General features: G+C 42.0%; 1 protein-coding gene across 1 annotated transcript in view; it reads left to right on the top strand.

The window, feature by feature from the left end:
• LOC124556596 (melanocyte-stimulating hormone receptor-like) overlaps positions 1-24,884 on the top strand; it is a 156,924-nt gene that overhangs the window by 92,983 nt on the left and 39,057 nt on the right. The gene's annotated exons all lie outside the window — the stretch shown is intronic.

Below are 24,884 nucleotides of genomic sequence, written 5' to 3'. Positions count from 1 at the left end.
TACCCTTCAACTCTAAAACGGCGCGCGAGAAAAACGAGCACTTAAATTTTTCTGTGCAAGCCCTGGTTTCTCTTATTTTATAGTGATGATCATTTATCCCTATGTAGGTGGGTGCCAACAGAAAGTTTTCGCAGTCAGAGGAGAAAACTGGTGATTGAAATTTCATGAGAAGATTCCGTCGCAACGAAAAACGTCTTTGTTTTAATGATTGCCACTCCAATTCACGTATCATGTCTGTGGCACTATCTCCAATATTTCACGATAATACAAAACGAGTGGTCGTGTCGAATGTGGATAATAAATACACTCCTGGAAAAGGAAAAAAGAACACATTGACACCGGTGTGTCAGACCCACCATACTTGCTCCGGACACTGCGAGAGGGCTGTACAAGCAATGATCACACGCACGGCACAGCGGACACACCAGGAACCACGGTGTTGGCCGTCGAATGGCGCTAGCTGCGCAGCATTTGTGCACCGCCGCCGTCAGTGTCAGCCAGTTTGCCGTGGCATACGGAGCTCCATCGCAGTCTTTAACACTGGTAGCATGCCGCGACAGCGTGGACGTGAACCGTATGTGCAGTTGACGGACTTTGAGCGAGGGCGTATAGTGGGCATGCGGGAGGCCGGGTGGACGTACCGCCGAATTGCTCAACACGTGGGGCGTGAGGTCTCCACAGTACATCGATGTTGTCGCCAGTGGTCGGCGGAAGGTGCACGTGCCCGTCGACCTGGGACCGGACCGCAGCGACGCACGGATGCACGCCAAGACCGTAGGATCCTACGCAGTGCCGTAGGGGACCGCACCGCCACTTCCCAGCAAATTAGGGACACTGTTGCTCCTGGGGTATCGGCGAGGACCATTCGCAACCGTCTCCATGAAGCTGGGCTACGGTCGCGCACACCGTTAGGCCGTCTTCCGCTCACGCCCCAACATCGTGCAGCCCGCCTCCAGTGGTGTCGCGACAGGCGTGAATGGAGGGACGAATGGAGACGTGTCGTCTTCAGCGATGAGAGTCGCTTCTGCCTTGGTGCCAATGATGGTCGTATGCGTGTTTGGCGCCGTGCAGGTGAGCGCCACAATCAGGACTGCATACGACCGAGGCACACAGGGCCAACACCCGGCATCATGGTGTGGGGAGCGATCTCCTACACTGGCCGTACACCACTGGTGATCGTCGAGGGGACACTGAATAGTGCACGGTACATCCAAACCGTCATCGAACCCATCGTTCTACCGTTCCTAGACCGGCAAGGGAACTTGCTGTTCCAACAGGACAATGCACGTCCGCATGTATCCCGTGCCACCCAACGTGCTCTAGAAGGTGTAAGTCAACTACCTTGGCCAGCAAGATCTCCGGATCTGTCCCCCATTGAGCATGTTTGGGACTGGATGAAGCGTCGTCTCACGCGGTCTGCACGTCCAGCACGAACGCTGGTCCAACTGAGGCGCCAGGTGGAAATGGCATGGCAAGCCGTTCCACAGGACTACATCCAGCATCTCTACGATCGTCTCCATGGGAGAATAGCAGCCTGCATTGCTGCGAAAGGTGGATATACACTGTACTAGTGCCGACATTGTGCATGCTCTGTTGCCTGTGTCTATGTGCCTGTGGTTCTGTCAGTGTGATCATGTGATGTACCTGACCCCAGGAATGTATCAATAAAGTTTCCCCTTCCTGGGAGAATGAATTCACGGTGTTCTTATTTCAATTTCCAGGAGTGTATATCTCGTATGTGTGTTAAATGATGTCACTGCGTCCGTTATCTCTACAGAGTGTTCAATCTTCGCTGCCATACAAGAATAGAGTGTAGTGCAGCTTGACTCTCGTGTGATGATGGACAACAGATTGGCTGAAGATGCTGTTTATTAGTCCTGTAACTTTTGCGAAATTTGTGATTTTGTACTGCATTTCGTTTTCTTGAATGTAGATAATGTTGTACCCTAGGTAATTGTATGTTGATAATTTGCTCGAGGATTTTGTTGTCTATCGAAATTTTGGTTCTAGTGTGGTCTTTTCCAATGATGGGCATATCTTTGTTTCTATTATTCACTGATCTCTATAGATCGTCCACGGATTCTGCAAAACGTAGCTGGTCGTCTGCAAGCAGTAGTATGTCTACGTCAGTTTCTCTCTCTATCCTGATTCTGCTACGCATGTTTTATCTCCAGTCACTGTCGATTTTGTTTATATACATGGTGAATAAAATTGGTTAGAGGTGACTTCCTTATCGAATTCCATTGCCAATGTTTTTCCGTTCAGACAGCTGTTGTCCGGTTCTGACTGCGAACTTGAACGTGCTTATCTCAACTTTTCATAACAATTAAAAAATGATGGACTTCATTTTGGTATGAGGAGAAAGCTACGAAAGACTATAAATTTGTATCTGAAACACCCGGAGGAAGATATCAAAGCTAAATGAACAGTTTTATAGTTTAATTCCTGCTTTCCATTTTTGAGGAGATCAACAGCACTTTATGACCAGTTATGGTCATTGAGTTACTTGAGGATTTTCTCTGATATTCTTTTTTTTCTATATTTAATTTTCTTTTCCATTGTCTACTTAATAAATGAATGTAAATGGACATTTCCTAGCTTTATTGCCTAATTTGTTGATCATTTTATTTTAGACCAGCTGATTTTAATCCTTCTGCACCAAAAGAAAAGTCTGGAATCAATGGCGCAATTAACATTACATAAAAACTGTACGTTATACATCATAACAAAATCATTTGTCCTTTTTACATACCATAGTGATCCGCTTACAGATAATATTGGATCAGTTAATATCAGTGTTTTGAGACGTAATAATTTTTGTGCTTATAATATTAAGTACTTGAGAACGCCCACGCGCATGAGCAGTGTAAACTGTAGGACATTCTGCACTGCAGTATTGATCTACGAATATGAACTCTGCGCTCAAATTCATTTAGTAGCATTGCTTACACATGTTGTTTGTGACACCGATGTAATAGCTGCACCAACAGTATTTTCCACACTGTATTCTCCAAAGTGTACATTTCACGGGCAGCTGGTCGGGCTATTACTGTTTAATCTTCACCCACACGATATATCACCATGTTCTCTAATTTTGCTGTGCGAACAGTCTTTTTCTAGAACCAACGATCTGATACTTGAACGACGCTAATTCTTGTGCTTCTCAGTTAACAGCGTTAAGATTTTTTTTCACATTAAGGCTCCGTCTATTGCGAAACTCCTGCCTCCACTTGATATTGGCTTTCCGGGCGCATCTTGCTGGTGTTTATAAGTTCATGTAACGAATAATGCTCTGTCTTTGACAACAGTGATCAACAGTACAAATATCCACAGCAGCGACAATTGTACTTGTTTTCCAAGGTATCGCACGCGCACCGATACGGATGATAGTTGTTCGTTAAGCAGTTTTCAGACGCATACCTTACTCCTTTTGCTCATTAAAATCCTAATGTCATCTATAATACGAGATTGCACCCTAAGTGTTTGAATGTTGATACCTGCTCGAGAGTAGTGTTGTCTAGTGAAATTTTTGTTCTGCTGTGGTCTTTTCCGATGAAGGCCATTGGTTCCACGTCTAAAACGACTCAGTTTATAACCTGCATCCACCTGTATAATTTCTATACTAAAAGTAGGCGACACGTTTTTGAAGAGATAAAGGCTTCTCAGATGAATCGTTTAAGAGCTTGGTTTAGGCTTCATGCAGCACACCCCTGTAGGGTTACAGATATACTGATTTTATCTACTTTTTCCCAAAAAATTTTTGATTTCGTTTCTGTGAAGTACAGACGCGGCAGTCGCATAAACAGATTGTTTATAGAGTGAATCAGATGATGCCCTGTATCGGCACGTCCTTCAATTTGTGGGTTAAAAGTAAATCGTTCGGTTTCTAACGCAGAAGCAATTATTTTAATGTGTTAGTATTACTTCTTCTGATATGATAAAACGAATCACAACGTGCTTGAAAATCCCTGATGATCATCGACATAACACTCTAAAATCTGAGACGCTCGGTGTTATCTAATCCACGTAATACTCGGTCCGTCATTCCAAAGAATTGCAGAGAAATAGTGGTGCATCACATCAATTACCACCTTGATCGTCGAGGATGACGGTCGGCCGCATGGAATCGGAATGGCGTTGCAGCATAAATGGGAATCTATAATTTAAATTATACGAAGATTGGAGTCAATGATATGACCACATAGCACCAAACTGGCATATTCGTCTGTCATGTGTGTTGTTTACTGGGGATTCACGCCAAGGCTCTTCTTTTACCTTCACTTAATCTACTAAGATGCAGCAGTTGTTACTGGCGAATTTCTGACTGTATTATTCCCACAGATTCTGTTAGTCATTAACCAATAACACTACGTTATGCTCCCTGCAGGAGATAACGTTCCTGTAGACCACGTAATTGAAAAAAATCAAATTTTAGTCAACCACGCAAACCGATGAATATGAAATGTGTATGTGTCTGTAAGGAGAGGAGTGAGTATATATTAAGTTCCTATGTTTCTGGTCACTCTGAATTATGCAATAATTTGGGGAATCGTGAACATTTCAGTGGTAGCTTTATCTGTGACCCGGTGATAGTGAGAATCAACAGATAGTTTCATTATCTGATGGGCGTATCGCAAGACTAACAGACCAGACCATTTTGGAAGAGAGTCGGTGTCCTGATGGCCGCAAATGGATTAGGTAAGTAATACATGACAGTTACACTCTGTACGGCTGTCAGCCACCTCTGCCATTGACTTAGCAGAGTAACGGATGCTGAAGTTGATAAATGAAATGTAAGTCGCTGTTCGAGAAAATTAAATTTTAGTCAACCACGCAAACCGATGAATATTAAGTTGTTAGTCTGTCTCAAGAAAGAGGAAAAAAATGCTTTGTTGTATATTCCAAACAGATTTTTACCTGAGGTCGAATGTTAGGATGTCCATGACAACATGAAATACGCCATACGTTCAATTTGAAAATTCATGTCTGTGTATGAATTCCTTATTAATTAGCTACTTCGTGTTTGAGATCACTCACAGATGTGTCATTCCCTTTCTTACATTAAAGTTGAAACCACCTTACGTGCTGAATGTTTACCTTACCTTTCCTCTAACATTTCTCCGTTGTGCCGAATGTGTTTTTACTTTTCAACAGTCACAGCGCGATACGACGTACGTAATTTTCAGCGAACGGTCTTAAGTAATGTTTGTGAATGAGTAGCTTCTACGTTCCTCGAGTTATTACTATATACACACAAGCAATGAAAGTGATTAATGGGTCGGTGGGAAATTTCGTCATAATACTTCATAATTTTTCTTTTTCTTTCATAACTATTACCTCGAGACAGGCAATCAATATTTTTTTCTTTCCGAGATAGTTCTTCAGCATACATACTTTATTATTCCAAAAAAAAATTTAACATGTACTTAAACTCTTTAAAATTAGTTATAAAACGCACAATTTAGAAAAAATGAAGAGATATATATGAGTATTTCTATAACACTGTCCATAGCTCAGAAAGACGAGGCAGAAATCATTGTCCATTTGGCAAGCCTTGGTCCGCAAATTGAAATACTTACAGTATTGTGCTTTCACGCTTAAGCCTGCAGCAGGAGAAATAATCTGAAGGAAAGTTAATTCACAAAAAAGATGTCTGTCTGGAAGCGGTTTTCTGCATTTCGTCACAGGTGCATCCATTTTGAATATGATAATACAATTAATAGGATTAAACAATAAATTTCGTACATTTCGGTGAGATGGTGGCACTTTGAGCTTGCTGTAAAATGCAGTCATTACTATTTTGTTATTAGGAACAAGCGTCAATAACTTGTACCGATTTCCAAACGCTATTTTAGAACACAAATTAGGAGTCAGTAACGTGTTTATAAGGAAAACCTGACAGCACGTGTCTGAATGTATTAGCCGACGCGAGGCTGATGACTGTTACCAATGTCATCTATACAAATGACAAGACAGCTACCTGTAGACTCAACATTGCTGAAGGACTGATTTCAAGGCCTGAGCTGGAATGAAAATTTTCACTCACTGGTTCACCTTGGTGAAGGCAAACGAGAACTCAGTCCCTAGGCACTGCACCTGTGTTTTAGTTTACAGTCGATAAATTAAATAACTTGCAAGAAATCCCTAACTCAGTTTCCTTCTACTGTAGATACGATGAGCAAATATTCCGATTGTCAATAAGCCATGGGACGGTGCCTACCTGGATTATCCATTAAGACTTCGGAGTCTCGATGACCCAAGTCTTGTGGAGTATATGTACGAGTAAATTGATTTCTAGGAATTGTGAAAATGATGTACTCCACCCAGAATCACAAGTAACGTGGTTTTCATCCCGATTTATTTCCACCTCAAACATAACAATGGCCAAAATCACTTACGCATTACATATTTTTATGCAAGCAGTTACCTCCATATATTCACTACACTATATCCAGTCGTAGCAATAACAACATAATCGCTGCAGAAAGTCGCATGTCTCTGTACACACAATGATAGCAGAACAAAGTGTCTGTACAAAGTGGCGCGCTCGAAAGGAGGTATGCGGGAAGGAAGACTTGGATTTATCATCCCGTTCGAATGAGTATTCGGCTGTGTGTGAATTCCTGATGGACCAAACTGCTCAGGTCATCAGTCCCTAGACTTACACACTACATAAATTAACTTATGCTAAGAATAGCACACACACTCATGCCCGAGGGAGGACTCGAACCTCTGGCGGGACGGCAGATCCGTATGTGACTTGGCGCCTCAAACAGCGCTGCCACTGCGCGTGGCCATCCCGCCGATATACAGGTCATTAAAGATGGAGCACAAGCTTATTCAATGGTGGTGAAGGAAATTCGCCATGCCCTTGCAAGGGAACCAACTCGGAATTCGCATGGAGTGATTAAGGGAGATCACGGAAAAACTAAATCTTGATGACCAGACTCCGATTTGAACCGTCCTCCTCTTGAAGGCGAGTTCAGGACTCTAACCACTGCGCCACCTTGCTCGGTCAGGCACTGTAGTTATTGAGAGTCACCGAGTTTATTAAACATCATGTGAATAACACGACACCCTACCGAGGCAAATGACGTTTACCACTTCAGAGGAATTAACACAGTCACAGCTTTATAAAGTTACATCGGATAAACGGCACATGATTGCTGCTCATTTATCCATAGTCAAAATATTTATATAGAAATGCTGGATATGATTTTCATGAACATGTTATATTTGTATGTATGACAACACGATAATCGTCAGCATTGTAGATGTAACCCGCGATGTATTAATACAACTCAGAGTGGCCGCGGCTTGTCGAGATCCCACATAGATGTTGAGCGAATGCGAGTTGGTCCATGACTACATAACATTGTTACAGATATCGACAGATATGTTTCTCGTTTGATAGCTCCCCTGAGACTGATTGTTTTGAGGGTGAGGTGAGCTGTATAACGTCTGGCATATGAACATATTGCGATTTCGGAAACTACACTACTGGCCATTAAAATGGCTACACCATGAAGATGACGTGCTACAGACGCGAAATTTAACCGATAGGAAGAAGGTGCTGCGATATGCAAATGATTAGCTTTTCAGAGCATTCACACGAGGTTTGCGCCGGTGGCGACACCTACAACGTACTGACATGAGGAAAGTTTCCAATCGATTTCTCATACACAAACAGTAGTTTACCGCAGTTGTCTGGTGAAACGTTGTAGTGGTGCCTCGTGTAAGGAGGTGAAATGCGTACCATCATGATTCCGACTTTGATAAAGGTCGGATGGTAGCCTATCGCGATTGTGGGTCATCGTATCGCGACATTGCTACTCGCGTTGGTCGAGGTCCAATGACTGTTAGCAGAATATGGAATCGGTGGTTTCAGGAGGGTAATACGGAAAACCGTGCTGGATCCCAACGGCCTCGTAGACTGTCACTAGCAGTCGAGATGAAAGGCACCTTATCCACATGGCTGTAACGGATCGTGCAGCCACGTCTCGATCCTTGAGTCAACAGATGGGGAATTTTGCAAGACAACAACCATCTTCACCAACAGTTCAAAGACGTTTGCAGCAGCGTGGACTATCAGCTCGGAGACCATGGCTGCGGTTACCCTTGACGCTGCATCACAGACAGGAGCGCCTGCGATGGTGTACTCAACGATGAACCTGGGTGCACGAATGGCAAAACGTCTTTTTTTTCGGATGAATCCAGGTTCTGTTTACCGCATCATGATGGTCGCATCCGTGTTTGGCGACATCGCGGTGAACGTACATTGGAAGCGTGTATTCGTCATCGCCATACTGGCGTATCACCCGGCGTGATGGTATGGGGTGCCTCTGGATACACGTCTCGGTCACCTCTTGTTCTCATTGACGGCACTTTGAACAGTGGACGTTTCATTTCAGATGTGTGACGACTCGTGGCTCTACCCTTCATTCGATCCCTGCGAAACCCTGCATTTCAGCAGGATAATCCACGACCGCATGTTGCAGGTCCTGTACGGGCCTTTTTGGATACAGAAAATGTTCGACTGCTGCCCTGGCCAGCACATTCTCCAGATCTCTCACCAATTGAATGCGTCTGGTCAACGGTGACCGAGCAACTGGCTCGTCACAATACGCCAGTCACTACTCTTGATGAACTGTGGTATCGTGTTGAAGCTGCATGGACAGCTGTACCTGTACACGCCATCCAAGCTCTGTTTGACTCAGTGCCCAGGCGCATCAAGGCCGTTATTACGGCCAGAGGTGTTTGTTCTGTGTACTGATTTCTCAGTATCTATGCACCAAAATTGCGTGAAAATGTAATGACATGTCAGTTCTAGTATAATATAGTTGTCCAATGAATACCTGCTTATCATCTGCACATCTAGGTGTAGCAATTTTAATGGCCAGTAGTGTACATATTCGTTTTAAAGAGGGCTAGGTTACATTTTGCTACTCGCGATAAACTATTAATATATTACCAGTAATTTGGTTTATGAAATATGTTGTAGATTAGCAGAACAGGAAAGTTTAGGAAACCACCTTACGCCTCCACTTGCCGAATACCCCGTTTTCGAGTTCAAACGCAAAAATGAAAATTATGATGAATAAACTAAAAACTTTAATTAATAGTCTAATTAATTAGTGAAGTATGTCACCTTCTGCAATGAAATCGGGTCGACAGAAGAATAATGGCAAAGGTCAGAAAGCAACAAGCACAAAGGCGAAAGCTGCAATGCAAAATGTAAATGGGCCCGAACTTGAATGGTATTTATCTCGTAAGCTGATAGATTTTAGGCAAATCAAAATACTTTGTTGGAAAGTCGGGATGTCGGTCTTTCTAATGGGTGATGTCATTATGACCAGAGCTGCCGATTAGCTCAGCTCTAATTTACGATTGCGTATTGCACTGAGAAGTTCAATTATGCACCTTTTTTAATTAGCGAAGTTGTCATGACAATTATCTACATTAAGAGAATCAGCACATTAAGAATAAGAATCTGAACAATACATCCAACTGAAAATTGTCGTTGTTAATGTATTGAAATATTGAAACTTCCTGGCAGATTAAAACTTTGAGCCCGACCGAGACTCAAACTCGGGACCTTTGCCTTTCGCGGGCAAGTGCTCTACCATCTGAGCTACCGAAGCACGACTCACGCCAGGTACTCACAGCTTTACTTCTGCCAGTATCTCATCTCCTACCTTCCAAACTTTACAGAAGCTCTCCTGCGAAATATTCATGCGCAAGCTACATCTAAATTACGTAGACAATTTGGAAATGTGTGGCAAGTTTCCATGGGACATAATTGCTGAGGTCACCGGTCCCTAGGCTTACACACTACTTAATCTAACTTAAACTAGCGACAACACACACACCCATGCCCGAGGGAGAACTCGAACCTCCGACGGGGGGAGCCTTAGACCGCACGGCTACCCCGCGCGACAGATACGTAGGTAACTGTATGAAAAATGCAGTAACGAACACGTAAACAGATAAAAATTATTAGCAGCGGTGCATTAAGAGGAGATGGCTAGTTCCAGCTTGACTTGCTTCGGGCGCTTGAAATTCCATTGTCAGTCTGTGGTTTCAATATTTTCATTCTGATTTATTCAGAACTATGCGTTCCATTAAATATTGCAACTACGATCTAATTGTGAAAACTGAATTACATACCTCTTGTTACAGTATCTGTAACAGACAAGCGACCTCAGAAATTGATCAACTTAACTACTGAAATTTTCACAAAACGTATCTGACGGTCGTTAGCAAAGCAAAACAAAGCTCCCCCGTTCTGGCCTCAGACTGAAAAACCGGGATCTATCGATTACCGAATCATTCTCAGCCAAAGGCGTCATCTGGATGCGGTATTGTGGTGCATGGTGTCAGTGAACCCCTCTCGCGAACGTTTTCTGCTTCTCAGACCTTGGGGCCACTGATTCTGATTCTAGTTGCTTCTGAACTGGAATCACCAGGCTGACTGAACGCCGTATCCAAGGAAGAATTCCTGGCAGTGCGGGGAACTGAACGCAGGTCATCCGCATGACGGTCTATGATGTTGATTACACAGCTGCGGATGCGTACATTTGATATTTACTTTAGAGAGAAATCAAAATTGATGATGTAATCAAAAAGTTACATTCTATGTTTTCGTAAATATATGTAGGGTAACACGCCCCAGTAATAAAGTGCCAGAAAAAAATATACATCTGGAAAGCTGACGTCGAATTCGATCCGATAATTGCATATGCCACCTGGGATATGGTAGATGTACTGATAATGATTTCAACCTCGTCCACGGCAGATAGCATAGTCGCATAGCTACTAGAGCGCCATCTGAGTCTACCCGTTGATAGGGAACGCACACCGCCAGAAGGCTCAGTATGGTGCGAACGTGTGACGCACGCAGGCAACCATGCCACGGAGACGCACTCGTGCATCCTAAGCCAACTGAACAGGTTTGAAAAGGGTCGAATTGTGGCCTTCTGAGTGGTGGGATGGTCCTTTCGGGGTACTGCTACACAAGCTGGACGTGCTGCGGGAGTTATGCAACGATGTTGGTACCAATGGTCATTTAAATATTCTCGCACACGTGGACGACGTTCTGGACGTCCATGCAACACAGACGCCCGCCAGGATCGTCGTATTGTAAGGACAGCAGTGGCAGATCGTACAGCTACCACAGCAGAGATAAGAGGGCTTGTAAGCCCAGATGTGCCAATGTGAACTGTTCAGAGACACTTGTTAGCAGTATTACTACGGGCACGAGCACCTCTAGCCCGTCTAGCACTCGCGCCACATCATCGACGTGCCCAGCTCGACTGGTGCCGTCAGAGAACCACTTGAAAGATTGAATGGTGGGCTGTGGGTTCCAACGATGAAAGCAGATTCTGCCCTCACACAAGTGATGGTCGTTGGTGCAAACGTCGTAGACCTGGGGAGCGATGTCTTGCAGAGTGTATTCGTCCGAGACTCACTGATCCCATCCCACGCCTTATGGTCTGTGGTGCAATAAGCTACAACTCTCGTTCTGGAGGGGACGCTAACCAGCGCCTAGTACGTGCAGAATTTTATTACACCAGTTCTTCTGTCGTTCTTGGAACAGGAAGGCGATGTGTTGTTCCAACAAGGTAATGTCCACCAATACACTGGCCGTGAAATTTAACGTGCTCTGCAAGACGTGCAGAAACTTCCCTGGCCAGCAGGATCTCCGGACTTGTCTCTAATGGAGCACGTCTAGGATATGATGGGACGAGAAGTGACTCGTGCGACTCGTCAACCACAACTCTTATAGAACTACATGAACATGTCGAGCAGGCGTGGTAGAACGCATCCCAGGACAGTATTCGCCATCTGTACGGTCGACTGGCTGCCAGAGTCAGCGTCTGCACTGCCTCCCGTGGAGGCTAGGAAACCACACCACGTACTAGTATGGGTATTTCAGCATGGGTAGACGTCTGGTACCTCACAATCTCTGCTGCTACTGATCTGTAAATGTAATCATTTCATGTACTCCGTATGCGCTGTTGCAACATTAAGTATTGAGTGAATTGGAAACTTGGAAACTTCTGAAAGAGTGCACTCATTATTTTCCGGTGGCGTTTATGAACATAGAGGGAGGGAAGGACCTGTATGCTTCTTCCTTACAACAGATCTGTGTAGGCATTCATGGTAAACCTTAAGAACGCCTGCAGTATAAGTGATAACATTTGCTCAATGCTGTTGACAAGGGAAATAACATAACGATGGTAATAGTATACGCTGCTAACAAGTTAATTAACCAGATGATATGGTCAGATGCAGTGCTGCTTCGTACATGTATTCTGTGTTGGAGAGTTTGTAAATGATAATAGTTATAAATCTCTGTCATCGATAAGCCACCGATATCCAGCGTCTCACCTGATGCCTCTCATGAGACCGTACCGTGGTGCCATTTTTAGACGTGACATCGCTCATCCACTCATGGCAGGTGTCTCAATGAACTGTCTACGTGATATCCAGGTACTTCCGTGACCAGGAAGAGCTAAGATATGCCACCGGCAATACATTTGTGATACCAGCTCGAACGTAAACTCCGTCCCAGTGTTAGTATCGAGGATGTCAAGGACTATCTACAACAGGTGTGGGCCAGCTTATATCAGGAGAGGGTACAACGGCTTTGTGACACCCTTCCCAACCAATTCAGTCTATGCCTCCCTGTCAGAAGAGGTACAACCTCACACTGATAAACAGTTTCATACTGCCATGTTCATTGTAAATTTGACTCGGCTTTGTAGTCACTAAAATAACATTTCATACCCTTCCAACCCGTGAAATTTCATTTTGTTTCCCCCTTCCCATCACGGCGCTTCGCTTTTTGTGCTAGGCAGTGTATAATCCAGGTAGTTCCTGCATTTTCGTTTTCGTTATTTATTTAAGACGGATGACAAAGAATGCCGATTTATACTGGTTTATTAATAATCAGTTTCAAATTTAATTTTGAAAGAAATTAAAAACACGTTACGTTTTGTAGCAGTGCACGATCTCTCATTGTGGTAGGGCCTTCTTGACGTTATATCCTGAGTCCTGATCGCAGTTGTATGATGATTGCTTCAGAAAAAAATGTACTGAAGCATCTTGAACGACTTTTCTGCTGCTACTGTTACCAAATGGATTAAGGACGCCTATTTTCATTTGTTAATTTTAGTTACCTAATTTTGCCATCCCACTTAGCCGTGAGGTCTAACGCACTGCTTTCTGGACGGGAGGCGTGCTGGTCCCCGGCACGAATCCCTCCGGCGGATTAGTGTCGAGGTCCGGTGTGCCGACCAGGCTGTGAATGGTTTTTAAGGCGGTTTTCCATCTTCCACGGCCAATGCGGTCTGGTTACCCTTATTCTGCCTCAGTTACACTATGTCGGCGATTGCTGCGCAAACACTTTCTCCACGTACGCGTACACCATCATTACTCTACCACGCCAACATTAGGGTTACACCCGTCTGGGGGCCGAAACGCGCAATAGCCTTGGGTCCGGTGTAGGGCGGTGGTGAGGTGAGTGGACTGCTGTAGCCTTTTGTGGGGTTGTGAACCACTGAGGCCTACGGCGGGGACGAAGCCTCTCCGTCATTTCTAGGTCCCCAATTGCATACAATACAACACAATACAGTAGCTAATCTTTATTGTCAGTGACAGTTTTATTCCATATGTAGAAATATGCAGTTTACTGCAGGGATTCAATGTATTCTATACGATACAGTCAACTATAAATTGAATCCTGAAGGCAACGGATCTATTGCGACGTCTTAAAATGGCACCTACTTTCGAATCACTTCGAGGCAGCGCACCCCATTTCAGCTCACGATAACATCGACACTGAGGTCAAAAAACACTAATGTCGAGTGTAATGTAATCTTTTTAGTCCACACTACGACTGTTGCACAGCGTGTCCAGAGGCTTACAACGCCAGCAAACATGGAAACCGTAATCAGATATTTCAGTGGCACGGTGGACACTGATGCGCTGCTGACACTATCGGGGTTGGCGAATGTTAATACTCGTAAGGTATTACGATAACACACATTCATTTTATTTTTATTTATGTATTTATTTCACTTGGCCAAACCGGTGTGCAGTGAAGCATCGTGTAGCAGACAATCTGTGTGCAGAGCTATTGAAAGACTGGTAACATGTCAAACACACAGGGAGGTGTTCAGGTGGTTAATGTTCAGCTTTCGTTTGTTATTAGATTGTGCCAAGAATTTCTGGCCATTCATTATTTTATTGCAAGGTCGGTTCTTTTAAGCCGTTTAGGCAACAAACGATATTGCAGTGCCTGAAATTATTCTAAACTACGATGCGCATCGTAATTTGGAACAACAAAGGCATTGCAACATTGTATTTATCCGCCGACACCGGACAAGCAACTTTCAAGTAAAATGTCTCCCCTGTGCATAACGGATCTGAGAGTACAGGTTGTGGACACGTGGTTGACGACATGTGGAAGTTTGGGTGTGGCCGTGAGTCGCGCTCGGATAGCCTAAAGATAAGGCGACCGCCCACGATAAGAAGGAAATCCGGATTCGAGTCCAGTCCGACACTAGTTTTTATTGCCTCCGTTCAATCACAGTGCTGATGGTTGTTTATAATCACAAAGGGGAATAAATTTCATACATTTTAGGTAACAAGTTTCCAAGATCTGCGGTAAAATCAGAACTACCCTCTTTATTGACTGTAGCTCCTCAATTTGCGCCGATGAAAAGAAGAAGATTATGGTTTAATGTCATGAAGGTATGGGTGACAAAACCGGTGGTCGGACTGAACAAATACTGGGAAGAAATTCTGGCGTTGCATATGCAAAATAGTTCAAATGGCTCTAAGCGCTATTGGACTTAACATCTGAGGTCATCAGTCTCCTACACTTAGAACTACTTAAACCTAACTAACATAAGGACATCACACTCATCCATGCCCAAGGCAGGATTCGAACCTGCGACCGTAGCAGCAGCGCGGTTCTGGACTGAAGCGCCTAGAACCGCTCGGCCACAGTGACCGGCGGCATATGCAAAGAAACCCATCTGACAACGATTTAGGGAAATATTACTTGTTCTATGGAAATGAAAAATCTAATTCTCGATCATCTGAATCGGAGTCCGGTATCTTAAACACTTCGGTATCTCATTTTAGCCCGAATAAATATATTACAGATTTCTGTTTGACGAAGCCTCCATGAATATTGTGTCTCTTCATGTCTGCAAACTATGGGGAGTGATGATGTCGAAGATAATCCATGGTCCTTGGTGCCATGACAACAAAACTATAAGAAAACTTTCGGTGGGTTGCTACTGAGCTTATAGTTTTAATCTTGTCAGCATCTTATATGTTATATTTTGTTCTTAGAGTACTGACGACACTTAAACATGCTGTAACTGAAAGATCCACTCATTTTGTTAATATCATGTTCCAATGTAGGTCGTAAATTCTTTGCCTTAAAGTATTGTGTTATGTTTCAGTTCCACCATATTTAATGACCTACATTCCTAGAACGTTCAATTACAACTGACAGAATTTTTTAACTATCTTTATTGTTGTAATTATCCTCGATGTTTGGAAAAAGATGTTTGTATGAAGACTCTAAGGAGAAAATAATAATAAATAAATCGATCTTCTATGATTCTAAGATGCGGCTAGTGCGAGCGCGTAGTGAAACGAAAATCTGCTAAAATACTTCATGTCAATAAAAATTCAAGGAGGAGTCACACATTGCAGTTCCCTACGCTTAATACTTCTGGCTGACAACACTCTGCAGGAATCCTCTGAACGAATAGTCTGAAAGCACGGATGTTTTCCCGGTTGGTGACAGTAAAACTCTCCGTATATTGGGTTGCTACATAAGTTCGTAGCGTTTGTCCCTAAGTCACTACAGATAAACGTAAAAGAGACCTTGATCATCAATAACACATTCCCCTTCATTGTCTACAAAAGTGTGACAACGCATGGGTAACTTTTCGAGTCCATGACTGTAGAAATCACGTGGTTTAGAGGCCAAGAGCTCGTCGAGCCATGTTCGGAGTGCATTTTTATCCGGAAGGTGAGTTCCTTGAAGGTCATTCAACAGAGAGCAGAAAAGGTGAAAATTTGAGGCCGCAAGATCAGGTGAATAAGGTGCGTGTGGAACGACTTCCCAGCCCAACTCCTGTATATTGCTTTTTGTCAGTCTAGCAGAATGCTATTGGGCGTTATCGTGGAGTATCATCACTCCACGAAGTCTTCCTGATCGTTGTTCTTGGACTGCGTCTGCAACACATGTCAGTTGTTGACAATAAACGTCAGCAGTTATGGTTACATCTCGGGAAAGATATTCATAGTACACAACACCGTCGCTATTCCACCAGGTGCACAACATTATCTTTTGTGGAAGTGCGTAGGTCTTTGTACTGGAGTTTGGTACTTTTGTTTGGACTCAACCAATCCTGTCTTTTCCTTGTATTAGCATAAATACACAATTTCTCGTCACGAATAACGCTATGCAATAGGAACGGACGCTGTTATTCACTAGCCAATTGATAACGAGCAAGGAGAGATGCACATCTGGCCACCAGATGATTTTGAGTTTGGCTTAGGGCATGCGGTACACTGATACATGAGTTTTGAATGTTCGCCATTGCTTGCAAATGCCGCACTGTGGTGGAATGATCACATTTCAACACATCTACCACTTCTCGAATACAGTGACGTGGATCATGGCGGGTTAATGGGTTTAAACGATCTTCATCGAACCCCGAATGTCTTCCTGAACGTGGAGAGTCACTAATGTCAAAATTATTCTCTCTAAAACGAAAAAATCATTTTCTTAACGTGCTCTGTCCAGTGACGTTATCCCCATGGCGCAAAAGTTTCTGGCTGACTCCGCTCCTGTACCCTCTCTATTGATCTCAAACAGAAAAATATGTGGGTTTGCTCCGATTTATCGCCATGGCACTCCATTTTCTAGCCTACAGAGCTCCACTCGTGTGTAGTAACGGTGCACTACAAGTAAAAAATGACATTCTATAAAAAAATAGCAGTCGGAATACCAACATGCTAAATAAAAACGCTATGAACCTTTCCACCAACATAATAAATTATCGTTATGGTCCTCAAAGAAAGACTATTCATCGATTAATTAGCAAATGTAAGAGAGGCATCAGCTATGACACTAGTCGTCGTGAGGTGTGCCTTTGGCGCAGGGTGTTCCATCATCTTCCCAGCTAAAGTGTGCAGGAAGAAACACAATAATGGGAATAAAATTATTGGATTAGTTAAAAAGCAGTTTCTTCTGTTCATGGCCTTTAACTAGTATCCAAGTCTCGGACAGACTATGACTGCAGCTGACAGATGACAGTTTTCTTCAATAGCTAAATGCCTGAGTAACGAACAAGAAGGAAGTTTCGGTTGTTCAATGGCGATAGACATCCGCTCAACAGGGGAAGTCAGGGCGCTACCATGACTCATCCCGTGTGCACTGTGTGACATGTAGTAAGGAGATATTTGCTGTGGTTTTCAGTCCGATGTCTGGTCTGGTGCAGCTCTCCATGCTACTCTATCCAGTGCGAGTCTCTTCTTCTCCTAATAACTATTTCAACCGACAACCTTCTGAATCTACGGACTGTATTCATCTCTTGGCCTTCCTCCACGATTTTTACAACCCACTTTTCCCTCCAATATTAAATTGGTGATCCTTTGATGTCTCATAATGTGCCCTATTAACCGATCCCTTATTTGGTCAAGTTGTTCCACAAATTTCGTGTCGAACCAGTTCTATTCAGAATTTCCTCATTAGTTATATGATCTACCCATTTAATCTTCAACATTCTGTTGTAGCATCTCATTGCGAAACCATTTATTCTCTTTTTGTCTAAACTGTTTATTGTAGGTGTTTCACTTCCACACGTTGCTATAGTCCGCACAAATACTTTCAGAAAAGATTGGCCCACACTCAAACCTATATTCGATGTAAACGAATTTCTCTTCCTCAGAAATGCTTTTCTTGCCATTGCCATTCTACATCTTATATCCTCTCTACTTCACCCATCGTCAATTATTTTGCTGCCCAAACAGCAAAACCCATCTACTACTTTAAGTGTTTCGTTTCCTAATGTAATTCAGTTAGCTTTGCGCGATTTAATTAGCCTACATTCCATTACTCTTGTTTCCCTTTTGCTGATGTTGATCTGATATCCTCCTTTCAAGGAGAACATATCTAGTGTCCATTCCGTTCAGCTGCTCTTCCAAGTCTTTTGCTGTCTCTGGCAGAACTACAGTGTCATCGGAAGGCCTCAAAGTTTATTTCTTCTCCACAGATTTTAATTCCGACTCGAAATTTTTCTTTTGTTTCCTTTACTGCTTCTTGAATATACTGGTCTAATTACAGCATGGATAGGCTACAAACTTGTCTCGCCCCCTTCTCAACCCCTGCTTCCCTTTCATGCCACTCGAGTCTTATTGCTGGTTTTTGTAAAAATTGTAAATAGCATTTCGCTCCCTGTATTTTATCCATACTACTTTCAGAATTTCAAAGAAAGTATTCCAGTAAACACAATCAAAAGATTTCTATAAGTCTACAAATTCCATGAACATAGGTTTGCCTTTCCCTAACATGTCTTCTCTAAGATGAGTTGTGGGATCAGAATTGTCACATATATTCCTGCTTCTGCCTGTTTTTCCAAACTTCAGTAAAGAATTCGTGTTAGTATTGTCCAGTCATGCCTTATTAAACTGATAGTTCCGTAATTTTCACACCCTCAGAATCACTTTCTTTGGAATTGGAGTTCTTACATTGCACATGAATTCTGAGGGTATTTCACCTGTCTCATACATCTTGCACACCAGATGAAAGTTTTGTCATGGCTTACTATCTCAAGGCTACCAGTACTTCTGACGGAATATCGCCTACTCTCGGGGACAGATTTCGCTTTAGATTTTTCAGTGCTCTGTCAAATTCTCCTCGCAGTATTATGTTTATAACCTCATCTCTATCTACGTCCACTTCCCTTTCTATAATACTGCCTTGAAGCTTATCTCTCTTGTTTATACATTCTATAAACTACCTTCAGCTTTCAGCTTTCCCTTCTTTGCTTAAGACTGGATTCCGATCGAAGCCCTTGATATTTATACAGCTGCTTTTTTTTTCCGAAGGCCACTTTTATTTTCCTGTAAGCGGTATATATCTGTCCCTTGATGAAATATGCTTCTTAAACCTTGCTCTTGTCCTCTAGTCACTCCTGCTTAGCCATTTGCTTCTTCCTGTCAACTTAATTTTTTAAACGTTTTTATTCCCTTTCGACTGCTTCATTTGCTGCATTTTTATATTTTCTGCTTCCATTAATTGAATTGAGTATGTTATCAATGGATTTCCTTTAGGCCGTGCCTATTTAGCTATTTGACCTTCTGCTGCATTCACTGTTTCATTTCTTAAAACTACCCATTCTTTTTCTACTGTATTCCTTTCCCCTGCGTTAGTCAACCGTTGGCTAATGCTGCCTCTGAAACTCTCAGTAACCTTTGGTTCTTCCAAATTACACAGGTCCCATCTCCTTAATGTCCTACCTTTCTGCAATTTCTTCAGTTTTAATCTACCAATGAACTGTCGTCAGAGACCACATCTGCCCCTGAGAACGTTTTACAGTTTAAAACCTGGTTCCTAAATCTCTGTCCTACCATTATATAATTAATCTGAAACCTTCTGGTGTCTGCAGGTCTCTTCCACCTGTAAAACCTTCTTTTATGATCCTTATATCAAGTGTCACCAATAATTATTTTATAATTATGCCCTGTGCAAAACTCTACCGAGTGGTTTCCTGTTTGATTCCTTTCCCCCTGTCCATGTTCACCTACTATGTTTCTTCTGCTCCCTTCTCCTACTACGGAATTTCAGTCCACTACCATTATTAAATTTTCGTCTCCCTTAACTATCTAAATAATTTCTTTCGTCTCATCATACATTTCTTCAATCTCTTCACCATCTTTGGAGCTAGCTGGCATATAAACTTGTACTACTGCCGTGGCTTGGGCTTCGTATCTATCTTGGCTACAAAAACGCGTTCATAATGCTGTTTATAGTAGTTTACCCAGACTCCGATTTTCTTATTCATCATTAAACGTACTCCTGCGTTACCCCTATTTGATTTTGTGCTTATCATCCTGTATTCAGCTGACCAGAAGTCCTGTTCCTCCTGCCACCGAACTTCACTAATACTCCGTGTATCTAACTTCAAGGGACCAATTTCCTTTTTTAAAGTTTTATAATATAACAGCCCGATTAAGGGATCTAACATTACATGCACCGATCCGTAGAATGCGAGTTGTGTTTCTCAAGGTGACAACATCCTCGTACGTAGTCCCCGCCCGGAGACCCGAATAGGGGACTATTTTACCTCCGGAATATTTTCCTTAAGAGAATGCCATCATCATTTAACCATACAGGAGAGTTGCTTGCTCTCGGGCGGTAGTTTGCCTTGGCTTCAGCCGTTCGCAGTACCATCACAGGAAGGCCATTTTCGTTGAACTTACATGGATGTATCACTCAGTCCTCCAGACTGTTGCCCTGCACCTACTGCAAAGGCTGCTGTCCCCTCTTCAGGAACCTAAGGAGTTTCTGATGATTTTAAATCCTACATTCATGACAGACGACAAGTTTTCCATCTCATAGAAATGCTGTTACTATGTAGTAGATTAATACAAATGCCGTAATTCAGACAAAATATCGATATTATTGCCGATCATTATAGTAAGTAGATGACTTCATCTAAATATGAAACTGGAGTACATGAAGGAAACGAACCGAGGTTTTAACTATCAGTTCGTAACATATACGATGTCCGAAAAGGAATGGTCAGTTTTCCGGAATATGACATGCACGAAACAAAAAAAAAAAAAAAGTCTAGTGAACATGAGTTCAAAAATGCATTCCCGAAGAGCAATGACCACTTTTGCAGTAGGAGGAGTGTGTTCGACAGGACTGAAGACCAACAAGTGCTCATAGCTCTTAACATATGCCCCTTAGAGTCCATGTTTACTACAGTTTTTTCACAAAAGATGGAAAGCAGAGAGCTTACTGTAGGAGAGTTTTTTTCTCAGTCTAGAAGATGAACAAGTGGTCATAGCTCTTGAGATACGAGTTTTAGAGCCCATCTTTATCGGATTTTTTTGCTTCGAATGATCGTTCTGCTTATATTCCTGAATATTGACCACATCTCCCGGGACACCCTGTATACAATCTGTCGCAAATCACTTAGTTCTTTATGAGTGCACTATCTTTGTTTTCCCGTTCTAATGTGCCTGTCTGGGAGTGATTTGTGTGTGGGAAAGAAGAAAGTTGTAAAGTGGACTCCTCTTTGAAAAATCTGCAAGAGTTTGTAAGTTCTCTCAGCGTATTTGTCTGCGTATCGTGTGTGCCCCCATTTGATTTGAGATATACAGAACGAAGACCCGATGACTTACGATGGCTGTGAGCCTACATGAATCTTAAAAAGGTTTGTACTTTTCTTTCGAAACGTTTGTACTTTTCTTTCTTTAAGTTGCGTTTGTTTTCCAGATGCTTTGATTCTGCGGAAATCTCCTTAACTGAGTTGCCTCTGTTGTTGTTCAGTAAAGTAAAAATACCTTTTTACTGGGAGACATTTGAATTTATCACCTCATAGCCTATCCACTACCCAGCTTGTACACTGCAACACATGTGCTAGCATTGGGCAGTACTGTTACAGAGCAAATTTCACAAACGTCTGATCTCAAGTACGTCCACGTTACAAGTGCATTTTGCTTCAGAAATGCTTGGGGTCTTTGCAATGAGTCCTACGTCAACTGATTGCTTACAACATTAGTTTCGGGTACAAATGTTAAGTAGGATTTACAGTAGGCGTGAAGTTTAGTATGCGTACTAACTTGTTTTGTACATAAGTCGAAATTAGAGTATTGGTGCTTAAACACGCAGATATGGCTTTACAAACTCTTCGGTAAGCAGTGCACTTATTTTGACTAGAGCATTGTGTTCTGGGTGTTGTTGTCAACATAAATATTTTATTACATGTTCCTGACTCAAAAATGGCTTAAATGGCTCTGAGTACTACGGGACTCAACTGCTGTGGTCATCAGTCCCCTAGAACTTAGAACTACTTAAACCTAACTAACCTAAGGACAGCACACACACCCATGCCCGAGGCAGGATTCGAACCTGCGACCGTAGCAGCAGCGCGGCTCCGGACTGGAGCGCCTAGAACCGCACGGCCACCGCGGCCGGCACATGTTCCTGAAATCGCTGCTGAATTAAGTGTTATCTAATTAATTTGACAGTATAAAAGCATACGTGAAATTCCGAATACCTCAAAAGTGTTAATCAGTTATTTACGAGGCAATAAAATTCGTAGTTATATCGAATAATCATCAGTTTAGCTAATTTGAAGAAAATGAGACTTTTAACCGGTTCTCCGTCGCCTGAGCTTTATAATGGGATACAAACTGCAGGAAAAGTAATTAGTTTATGATTTATGAGTTGTATTAAGTTTTTATCACTTTAAATTAAATGTTGCTCATATGTTTTGGTGGCTGTGAAGGTTTCTTACAAGTTTGGTATAACAAAGACCAGGTTGGACTTCATTACATTTTGCTATCAATTTGTATTGTTTTATTACGTAATTTCAATCATGGCAGGAATTTTGGCTTATCACTAAAATAATTCCATTATACCAAAAGTATTACCTCATGTAACCATTTACGAACAATACTGAGAATATTATTATTGAAGTTACGTAAGTTTCTTTCTTAAATAGTGCAAACTTGGTGATACTACTTCTAACAAGATTAGTTGTTCAGTTACCGGGTTGAGTATAAAGTGCAGGGATTTATACCACATAAAATGCGTTAAAAGATCCGGCTAGTAGTTTCTCAGGCCAGAGGTAAGTTCACACCACTTCCAGTAAGACCGTTCATTGTGGATGCTCGATTTACATGTGCTTACCATATTAGTCTTAGAAAAGCAGAGTTTCTTTATAGTGTGAACACATTACTTAGATACAAAGAATCATGATGACTTTGACAATTTAGTTTCTCATTACCAGAAGGAAAAAGTGCCTCTTCGTGGTGTAACCCGATATTATGCTATAATTTGATCGTTTCAGACTTCCCTTCCTCAAAGCTGTTAGTTTCGAAGGTAATAGCAACAACGGTCGTAAATTATAGATGATTACCCGCTATCGATATTACGATAAGCAACGCAGCAACAGCTTTCGATTAGCCAAGTTCTCCCACAATCTCGACCGTCAGGCTGTTTATGGTGACACAAAAATTTCATATTTTCCCGTCATATTTCATTGACAGCTCATTACCCAACTGCATACCTTCAGCGTGTAACTAAACTTACTCATAACTGTATGGCAATAATCTATGTTATAAAATACGTAGTGAGCTTTAGGGCACTATGTTCTATAAAAAGATTTGTAACATAGGAACATGGAGACTACTTGAACATTGCTTCATGATATTTCAAATTTACTTACGTTTGATGTCACCAAATACCTCGATCAAACAATAGTAGTAACTCGAAAAAATTATTGCATTACGCCAGAAAATATGTAGAGTTCCACGCACTGCAGACATGGCGGACATTACAGATGGCGTATTACCACTATTGGATACAGTCGTGGAAGTTATCATCACGTTTATGTGTAAGAGCAGCTAAGGTTCACAGTTTCATAGCTGATTGTGTTGATAGTAAAACAGAATTTTTCAAATGAAGTTTTAAAATTACAAAATCATTCCAGAAGCAGTCATGATCTCTGACCATAGTTTGTTCGCTGTGAACTGAAGAACTAAAACTGAAACACCTAAATCTAAACAAGGCAACTACAGCAGACGATATCCCCCCGAAATTATTAAAATCTGCAGGGGTATAGATACCGTGAGAAAACAATTCCATCTGGTATGAAAAATACATGAGAGAGGTGAAATACACTCAGGCAGAGTTCAGGGAGAATGTAATAACTTGAATTCTTAAGAAAGCAATAGCTGATATTGTGACTATAGGGGAACCAACACCTTCATAAGTTATGGTTGCAAAATACTGGCACAGAACGTTTATAGAAGAATGGAGAAACATCGCGAAAGTTTGGTTTGTATTCAAGATAAACCTAGGAAAACGAAAGGCGACACTGACTCTATGATTTAGCCTAAAGAAAGGAAGACCTATTGTTACACTACTGATATATTTAAATATAATTTTAACAATGTTGACTGCAATACACTCTCTATAAATCTTAAGGCTCCTGGACCTAAACATTGGAAGCGAAAGATTTTCTAGTACTTTACAGCAATCACATCGTAGTTAGAAAAGTCGAAGGTCATGAAAAAGACATGACAGTAGAGAAGTAAGTGAACAAGTATTTTCACCTATTCCTGTTCTGCTATCGATACGCTACACAAGCAGTAAGGGAAATTTAGAATTTAGAAATATAATTAAAGCTCAGCGAAAATAAACAAAATCTTTTAGGTTCATCGATGACACTGCAGTTTGAACGGAGACGGCTAAAGTCTTGTAATATTAGTCGAACCCATTCGACAGTGTCCTGAAAAGATAATATTATTTGAATACCAGTAACAGTAAAGAGAAGGATAATTTAATTTAGTCGAATCAAATCAGACGATACTGAGGAAATTAGATTAGAACTTGAGACTGAGAATTTGAGGAACTAGTAGATGCGTTTTTTATTTTTTGAGCAAAAGAGCTGATGATGGAAGATGTGGAGAGCGATTAAAATGCACCTAGCAATAGCAAGAAAAGTAACTCTGAAGATGAGAAAATTGTCAACACTGAATATAAATTTAAATGACAGATATTTTAGAGGGGATGATCGGGAGCATAGCTTTGTACGGATGTAAAACGTCTA

Source organism: Schistocerca americana, chromosome X (genome assembly GCF_021461395.2).
Source record: "Schistocerca americana isolate TAMUIC-IGC-003095 chromosome X, iqSchAmer2.1, whole genome shotgun sequence".
In the NCBI taxonomy this organism is placed as follows: domain Eukaryota; kingdom Metazoa; phylum Arthropoda; class Insecta; order Orthoptera; family Acrididae; genus Schistocerca; species Schistocerca americana.
Note: the sequence above shows the minus strand (reverse complement) of the source record. Positions and strands in the feature narration are given on the sequence as shown.